Source organism: Mus caroli, chromosome 5 (assembly GCF_900094665.2).
Source record: "Mus caroli chromosome 5, CAROLI_EIJ_v1.1, whole genome shotgun sequence".
NCBI lineage: Eukaryota > Metazoa > Chordata > Mammalia > Rodentia > Muridae > Mus > Mus caroli.
In genome coordinates, this window is record NC_034574.1 from 39,453,972 (window position 1) to 39,463,695 (window position 9,724).

The window sequence follows — 9,724 nt, forward strand, 5'->3', positions numbered from 1 at the left end:
ACTCACTTTGTAGACCAGGCTGGCCTCGAACTCAGAAATCCGCCTGCCTCTGCCTCCAGAGTGCTGGGATTAAAGGCGTGCGCCACCACGCCCGGCGAATTTTATTTTCATATTTAAATCTTTAATGTGCTATAAAATTTGCAAATGGAACAAGGCACAGATCTAAATTTTCCTCCAGGATGGGCAATATTCGTGATAAGCCATTGAATAATTCTTCCTTTCCATACAAATTTTAAATGCTATGTTTATCCTTATGTTAAGTTCTCATAAATGCCAGGCGATGGATTTCATTCCTGTCCTAGACAATTTGTACACTTCCAAACAGTATCAGGCTACTTGAATTCTTTTTAATTTTTGTTCTTTAATAGTTATATTTTATCCTGTTTATATTTCTTTTTCTTTGTGTTATATGCTTATTTTTATTATCTTTCACATTAAACTTAAAGAATCTTAGATTTTCATCTCCTTCAAGAACATCATTCAAATCTTACTTCCTTTAACTCATTAATTCATTTAACAAATGTTAATTGATCACTTACTATAAACTAGGGAACAAAGGTTAATGAAGAGAAAGGATTGAGAAAGCAAACAAGTACAGCTGCACCTTCAGACTTGGCCACAGATGGAAGACTGTCGTCTATCTAAAAAGAATAAAACTCATATTCACTTAAAATAATAATAAAAGGAGAGAGAAATGAGGAAAGATGGAGAGTTTATTTTTAAACCTTTGCCATGTTCCTTTATCCTTATTCATCTTGTATTAAGAACAGTCTCAGAAGCTTTGCTCATTTTTCTTGGATAATTTTGCTTATTTCTTCATTATCATTTTCCTAAGTCAGGTTTTAAATAGAGTTATGATTATAATTATCACTCCTCTCACATTCATGAGAATACAAAAAAAAAAAAAAAACTTCTTTGAAGTTTTATCAGGATGGATTATGCTGGACATTCTACACCAAAGAGAGGGGTAGAGGGAGGAGAAGGAAGGAAAAAAAGAAGGAATAAAAGAAGGAGGAGGAGAAGGAGGAGGAAGAGAAGTTAGAGAAGGAAAAGAAAGAGGAGGAGGAAGAGGAGGAGAAGTTAGTTGTAGGAAGAGAAGAAGAATACAAGTCAATTTCCTACGGAAATTTAAGTGACCAAAGCTAACTCATGAGATGTTGGTTCAGGAACATATGTGGACAATATGCTCTTGTTTTTTCATCTTTCTCTGTATCTGGGATATATCTTTTATATCTTTTATCATCTCTAGTGTTATATGTGTGCTTTTACTGTTCTTTCTTTCATGAAGCTTCCAAAAAATATGCCTCTTTTATGGGTCTTTCCATCCCATAAACATTGCTATCATCACTGCCTATCTCTTCTCATTGATTGATTTCTGCTTTTATCTTTAACATTCCTTGATTTGTTCTTCTTTCTAATAGGGTTATAAGTGAGGAAAAGGGCAACCCTTTTGTGCCTCCTGTTATCATGTTTCTATTCTACTCCCATTGCTAATAATCACATTTCACAGGATGCTTGGGGTCATGCTCAAGAATGTAAATCCTGGTGTGTACCAGTGGTCCAGTCTCATCACTCAGCTCTGCCCTGAACAACTGTGTATTATGGTTACACAGTTCCACATATGCAAAGTGAAGATGATGATGATTATAAAACATCTCCCAGGGTTAATATGAAGATTACTTGAGCAAAGATCTATAAAGCTCTTGAAGCAGGGCTTGGCACACAGTCGCTGCTATGTAATGCATGAATAAATTACATTGATGCAGTGCTTGAGTCTTTACAAAGCTTTTCACATTAATTTTCTCCCTTAGAGAGCAAGACAATCCCATGAGGCAAGCAGTCTTCATCATGACTTTATGTAAGATAAACCCTAACTCTAAGCGGATTTAATTTAGTGAGCAGGAGAGCCAGGTCTTAGGGCTCTCTGATCTGGACATTAATTTAAGGCCAAGTGAACTCTTATGCTCTCTTATGCTCAGGACACTTGGGTGGGTCAACATCAAGAAGTATGTGGCTGGCTCAAGTCCAGGGTTTGGTAACAAGAGCAGTCTAGGAGCTCCTCCTTGGGACTGGACTGAAATCTACCCAACTCTAGGACTAACAGTTCTGTCAACTGCTATGGGCTTGCCTAGTTCTGCCCAAGTACAGGCAGCTATCCCAGGAAGCAGTAGAGGAAGATCTTGTCCAAGTGCAGATGTGTGTTTCTGTTGTGCTCCTGCCTGGACTTTATTCAGTGAGCCTAGGATGGATAATTTGCTCCTCCAATCTTGATTTTCTCCAACAGGAAACAAGAAAAATAATTTGTATCCAGCCTCCTTTATAAATGCACTACAAAATTCAAAGGATGCAGGTGTTAGTATCCAACCTGTGGCCTGTGGCCACATATGTTTCAGTAGAGCTATGAATTTGTGTATGGCAATGATGACAATGTTATATTGCAATGTCATAATGTTTGCCATCACGACTGTTGTTTCTCACCACTAGTGACATCTCATATACAGAGCTGATATCTATATCACAAATGTCTTTGCTTACCCAACTCAAGAATGAAATGTAAAATGGAAGCAGCTTCCAAGTTTCACAGTAGGATCCACAATTGTATGCCTAGGAAAGTTCTCCACTCATGCTCATATTAGGAGCATTGATACTCTCATGGAAGAGAAAAAAAACTTCTAGCCATTCATTCATACAGAAACACAACTTCTAATTTTCTTCTAGTTGTTGGTAAACTGTATGTAAAATACAACAGAATTTTCCATGAACAATTTTCAATGTAACCCGTGCAAAACTAAACAAGAGAGGGCTGGGTGTGTAGCTCAATGGTAGAGAGCTTACCTATCATGGACAAGGTCCAAGACTCAACTCTTAGTATCACAATGGAAAAAAAAACTATGTAAAGGGATAGGGATAAATCTCTGTGGACAAGTCTACTTGCTATTCAAGTATTAGGACCTACATTTAAATCCCAGGGACCTACAAAAGAAGATGACAGTGTGTATGCCTATAAGCTTGGCATTGTTAATGGGACAAGAAAAAAGAATCCCTAGGCTTGATGGCTGAAAGCCTAGTTCCAAGTTCAATGAGGGGTCCTGCACCAAAGGTGTAATATGGAAAGTAACAGAGCAGGATGGCTGACATCCTTCTCTGTCTTCCACTTGCCCACAGAGCACAGAGGTATGTATACACTTGCACAGGCATGTGCCTGCACATGCATGTAAACACACACACACACACACACACACACACAGAGAGAGAGAGAGAGAGAGAGACAGAAACAGAGAGAGAGACAGAAAGAGAGAGAGAGAGAGAGAGAGAGAGAGAGAGAGAGAGAGAGAAACAGATATTTGCCCCTTCCACTTGGTCTTTGCTGCTGGGAAAGACCCCTAGTTGGTCTGCTCCCGTAAAGACTCCACATCCCAATTCATCATAGAGGACCTACACTCAGAGCAGTTGAGACAATCCTAAATCTGATAGGGGGCTAATATCCAATATATACAAAGAGCTCAAGAAACTGGACTCCAGAAATTCAAATAACACCCATTAAAAATTGGGTACAGCGCTAAACAAAGAATTCTCAACTGAGAAATACTGAAGGGCTGAGAAGCACCTGAAAAAAATGTTCAGCATCCTTAATCATCAGGGAAATGTAAATCAAAACAACCCTGAGATTCCATCTCAAACCAGTCAGAATGGCTAAAATCAAAAATTCAGGTGACAGCAGATGCTGGTGAGGATGTGGAGAAAGAGGAACACTCCTCCATTGCTGGTGGGATTGCAAGCTTGTACAGACACTCTGGAAAACAGTCTGGCGGTTCCTCAGAAAATTGGACATAGTACTACTGGAAGATCCAGCAATACCTCTCCTGGGCATATACCCAGAAGATGTTCCAACTGGTAATAAGGACACATGCTCCACTATGTTCATAGCAGCCTTATTTATAATAGCCAGAAGCTGGAAAGAAGCTAGATGTCCCTTAACAGAAGAATGGATACAGAAAATGTGGGTACATTTACACAGTGAATTACACAGTGATTTACACTCAGCTATTAAAAACAATGAATTCATGAAATTCTTAGGCAAATGGATGGATCTGGAGGATATCATCCTGAGTGAGGTAACCCAATCACAAAAGTAGTCACTTGGTATACACTCACTGATAAGTCGATATTAGCCCAGAAACTTAAAATATCCAAGATAAAATTTGCAAAACACAAGAAAATCAAGAAGAAGGAAGACCAAAGCATGGATACTTCATTCCTCCTTAGAATAAGGAACAAAATACCCATGGAAGGAGTTACAGAGACAAAGCTTGGAGCTGAGACGAAAGAATGGACCATCCAGAGACTGCCCCACCCAGGGATCCAGCCCATAATCAGCCACCAAATGCAGACACTATTGCATATGCCAGAAAGATTTTGCTGAAAGGATCTTGATATAGCTATCTCTTGTGAGGTTACGCCAGTGCCTGGCAAATACAGAAGTGGATGCTCAGAGTCATCTATTGGATGGAACACAGGGCCCCCAATGGAGGATCTAGAGAAAGTACCCAAGGAGCAGAAGGGGTCTGCAATCTTATAGGTAGAACAACAATATGAACTAACCAGTATCCCCAGACATTGTGTCTCTAGCTGCATATGTAGCAGAAGATGGCCTACTTGGCCATCACTGGGAAGAGAGGTCCCTTGGTCTTGCAAACTTTATATGCCCCAGTACAGGGGAATGCCAGGGCCAAGAAGTGGAGTGGGTGGGTAGGGGAGCAGGACTGGGAGAGGGTATAGGGGACTTTTGGGATAGCAATTGAAATGTAAATGAAGAAAATATCTAATAAAAATTGAAAAATAAATAAATAAATAAATAAAAACCCATTCAATGCCCCTCCGCACAGTCCCAGAGCTGTTGCTGGGAAAATGATGGACTCAGGACCCATCACCCACCAAAACACCTGCCCTCCCGAATACCACTCCCCTTCCTTCCATCCCTTACCCTGCTTCTGCCTGGTCCTTGCTGCTGGGGAAGATTCCTAGTTGGTCTGCTTGCTTAAAGATTCCATATCCCAATACATCATAGAGGACTCACTGCATTCAGTGAAGTTGAGAAGTTCAGGACCCTCTGTTCTCAGAGCAGTTGAAGATAAGCTGCACTCAGACAACAGTTTTACTGATCCACTGGAGACCCAACACTATGAAGGCCTCCCAGGGGATCTACTGCAGCCAGTGCAACACATCAGTAGCTTCTCAGCCCCTGTGAAGAGCCCCCAATTGGAAAGCCCCACAGGTGGTCTGATACAGCCAGAGCCACAAGCCTACCAGGAAACTGAAGCAACAAAGGGACAAAAGAGGAAGAATCCATACTGTCACCCAGACCAACAAACACCAAGGATATCTAGATGGAGAAAGGCAAGCACTAGACCATAAGCAACAGAAGCCAAAATATTTGGGCATCATCAAAACCCAGTTCTACCACCTCAGGAAACCCTGAATACATCAACACACCTGAGAATCAGTAATCTGTTCTAAAATCCTATATCATGAAGATAATAGAGTCCTTTAAGGAGGATATCAATAACTCACTGAAAAATATACAGAAAAACACAGGTAAACAGGTTAAGGAATTGAATAAAGAGATCCAAGGCCCAAAAGTGGAAATAGAAACAATAAAGGAAACACAAATGGAGGCAAAGCTGGAAATGGAAAACATAGGAAAGAGGTAGGAATTACAGATTCAAGAATCATCAACAAAATACAAGAGATAGAAGAGAGAATCTCAGTTGTAGAAGATACAGTAGAAGAGATTGATACAGCTGCCAAAGAAAATCCAAAACATAAAAAACTCCTAACCCAAAGCATCCAGGAAATTCAGGACAGAATGAAAAGACCAAATCTAATAATAATCAGAATAGAGGAGAATGAAGATTCCCAGCTCAAAGGACCTGAAAATGTCTTCAACAAAAGTCATAAAAGAAATCTTAACAAACCTAAAGAAAGAGATGGACATAAAGGTACAAGAAGCCTATCGAACAGCAAATAAGTGAGACCAAAAAAGAAAATCTTCTCATCTCATAATTATCAAAACACTAAATGCACAGAGCAAAGAAAGAATATTAAAAGCTGTAAGANAAAAAGGCCAAGTAACATGCAAAAGTAGACCTATCAGAATTACACCAGATTTCTCAATGGAGACTATGAAAGCCAGAAGAGCCTGGTTAACAGTCATGTAGACTCTAAGAGAACACAAATGCCAGCCCAGGCTACTATGCCCAGCAAAACTCTCAATAAACATAGATGGAGAAAACAAAATATTCCAAGATAAAAACCAAATTCAGACAGTATCTATCTACCAACAGAGGATCCTGGAAGGAAAACTCCAACACAAGGAGGATACCTGCACCAAAGAAAGGACAATAAAGTCAAAAGCAGAGAGCCACAAGCACATAAAAACCACCTGCAAAAGCAAACATATCAGGAACCAACAGTCATCTCTCTTTAATATCTCTCAATATTAATGGACTCAACTCACCTATAAAAAGACATAAACTAACACACTGGATACTCAAACAAGATCCAGCATTGTGCTGCAGACAAGAAACACACCTCAATAACAGCAGCAGGCACTATCTAAGAGTAAAAGAATGGGAAAAGGTCTTCTAAGCAAATGGTCCCAGGAAACAAACAGGAGTTGCCATACTTAAATCCAATAAAATAGAATTTCAACCAAAAGTTATCAAGTGTAATGAAGAAGGATACTTCATATTCATCAAGGGGAAAATCCAATAAGAGAAACTCTCAATTCTGAACATCTATGCCCCAAATGCAAGAGCACCCAAATTCATAAGAGAAACATTACTCAAATTCAAAACACACATTGATCCCCACACAATAATAGTGAGAGATTTTTGATACCCCACTCTCACAAATGAACAGGTCATTGAAATGGAAACTAAACAGAGACACAGTGAATCTAAGAGAAGTTATGAACCAAATGGACTTAACAGATATCTACAGAACATTTCACCCTAAAACAAAAGAATAATCCTTCTTCTCAGCACCTCATGGTATCTTCTCCAAAATCTAACATACAATTGGTCGCAAAACAACCCTCAACAGATCAGATCACCTATCAGATCACCATGACCTAAGGCTGGTCTTTAATAACAACAAAAACTACAGAAAGTCTACATACACATGGAAACTGAACAACTCTTTCCTCAATGATAACTTGGTCAGAGAAGAAATAAAGAAGGAAATTAAAGATTTCCTGGAATTTAATGAAAATGTTGACACATTATACCCAAACTTACAGGACACAATGAAAGCAGTGCTAAGAGGAAAGTTCATAGTACTAAGAGCCAAGAAACTGGAGAGATCTTACAGGAGCAACTTAACAGCACATCTGAGAGCCCTAGAACAAAAAGAAGCAAACTCACCTCAGAGGAGTAGAAGCAGGAAATAGTCAAACTCAGTGCTGAAATTAACCAGGTAGAAACAAAGAAAACAATACAAAGAATCAGCAAAACCAGAAACTGGTTCTTTGAAAGAATCACCAAGATAGATAAATCCCTAGCCAAAGTAACTAAAAGGACAAGAGGCAGTTTCCAAATTAATAAAATCAGAAACAAAAAGGGAGACATAATGACAGAAACAGAGGAAATTAAAAAAAAACATCAGATCTTACTATAAAACCCTATATCCAACAAAACTTGAAAATCTAGATGAAATGGGTGGTTTTCTAGTCAGATGCCACATACCAAAGTTCAATCAAGATCAGGTAAATTATCTAAACAGGCCCATATCACACAAGGAAATAGAAGTAGTCATTAAAAACCTCCCAACCATAAAAAAGCCTGTAGCCAGATGGATTTAGTGCAAAATTCTACCAGACCTTCAAAGAAGACATGATACCAGTTTTCCTCAAACTATTCCATAAAATAGAAACAGAAGGAACACTGCTTAACTCATTATATGAAACCACAATTACTCTGATACCTAAACCAAACAAGGACCCAACCAAAAAAAGAGAACTTAAGAGCACTCTTGCTTATGAATATCGACGCAAAAATACTCAATAAAATTCTTGCAAACTGCATCCAAGAATACATCAAAACCATTATTCACCATGATCTAGTAGGCTTCATCCCAGGGATGCAAGGTTGGTTTAACATATGAAAATCTATTAACATAATCAACTGTATAAACAAGCTCAAAGAAAAAAAAAATCACTTGATCATCTCCTTAGAGGCAGAAAAAGCATCTGACAAAGTACAACATCCCTTAATGTTAAAAGTATTGGAGAGATCAGAAATTCAAGGCCCATACTGAAACATAATAAAAGCAACTTACTGTAAACCAACAGTCAATATCAAATTAAATGGAGAAAAACTTGAAACAATACCACTGAAATCTGGGACAAGACATTTATGTCCACTCTACCCATATCTATTCAATACAGTACTCAAAGTGTTAGGTAGAAGACTAAGACAACAGAAAGATATCAAGGGGATACAAGTTGGTAAAGAAGAAATAAAGGTATCACTATTTGGATATGATATGTTAGTATACATAAATGACCCCAAAAATTCTACCAGAGAACTTCTCCAGCTGATAAACAACTTCAGCAAAGTGGCCAGATATAAAAATTAACTCAAATAGATCAGTAGTCTTCCTTTATGCAAAGGATAATCATGCTGAGTAAGAAATTAGGGAAACAATTCCCTTCACAATAGCCACAAATAATATAAAATATCTTGGGTCAACATTAACCAAACAAGTAAAAGACCTATATGACAATAACTTCAAGTCTCTCAAGAAAGAAATTGAAGATCTCAGAAAATGGAGAGATCTCCCATGCTCACGGACTGGCAGAATTAACATAGTGAAAATGGCCATTCTACCAAAGACAATCTATAGATTCAATGCAATCCCCATCAAAATCCCAACACAATTCTTCAAAGACATGGAAAGAGTAATTCTCAAATTCACCTGGAAAGGCAAAAAACCCATAATAGTGAAAACAACTTTTAACAATAAGAGAACAGTTGGGGGAATCACCATCCCTGACCCCAAGCTTTACTACAGAGCAATAGTGATAAAAACTGCATGGTATTGGTACAGAGACATGTTGTCAATGGAATAGAATTGAAGACTCAGAAATAAAACCTCACACTTATGGTCACTTGATCTTTGACAAAGACACCAAAAATATACAATGGATAAAATAAAGCATCTTCAATAAATGGTGCTGGTCTAACTGGCTATCTGTATGTAGAAGAATGAAAATAGACCCATATTTTCATCTTGTACAAAACCCAACATAAAACCAGATACACTGAATCTAATAGAAGAGAAAGAAAGTGGGAAAGAGCCTTGAACTCATTGGCACAGGGGAAGATTTCTAAAACAGAACTCCAATGGCTCATGCTCTAAGATCAAGAATTGATAAATGGGACCTCATGAAAGTGGAAAGCTTCTGTAAGGCAAAGGATATAGTCAATAAGACAGATCAATGGCCTACAGATTGGGACAAAATCTTCACTAACTCCCATCTGACAGAGGGCTAATATCCAAAATATATAAAGAACTCAAGAAGTTAATTACCAAAAAAAAAAAATTAACCCAATTTTAAAAAAATGGGTGTACTGGCTATTTTTGTGTCAACTTGACACAGCTGGAGTTATCACAGAGAAAGGAGCTTCAGTTGAGGAAATGCCTCCATGAGATCCAACTGTAA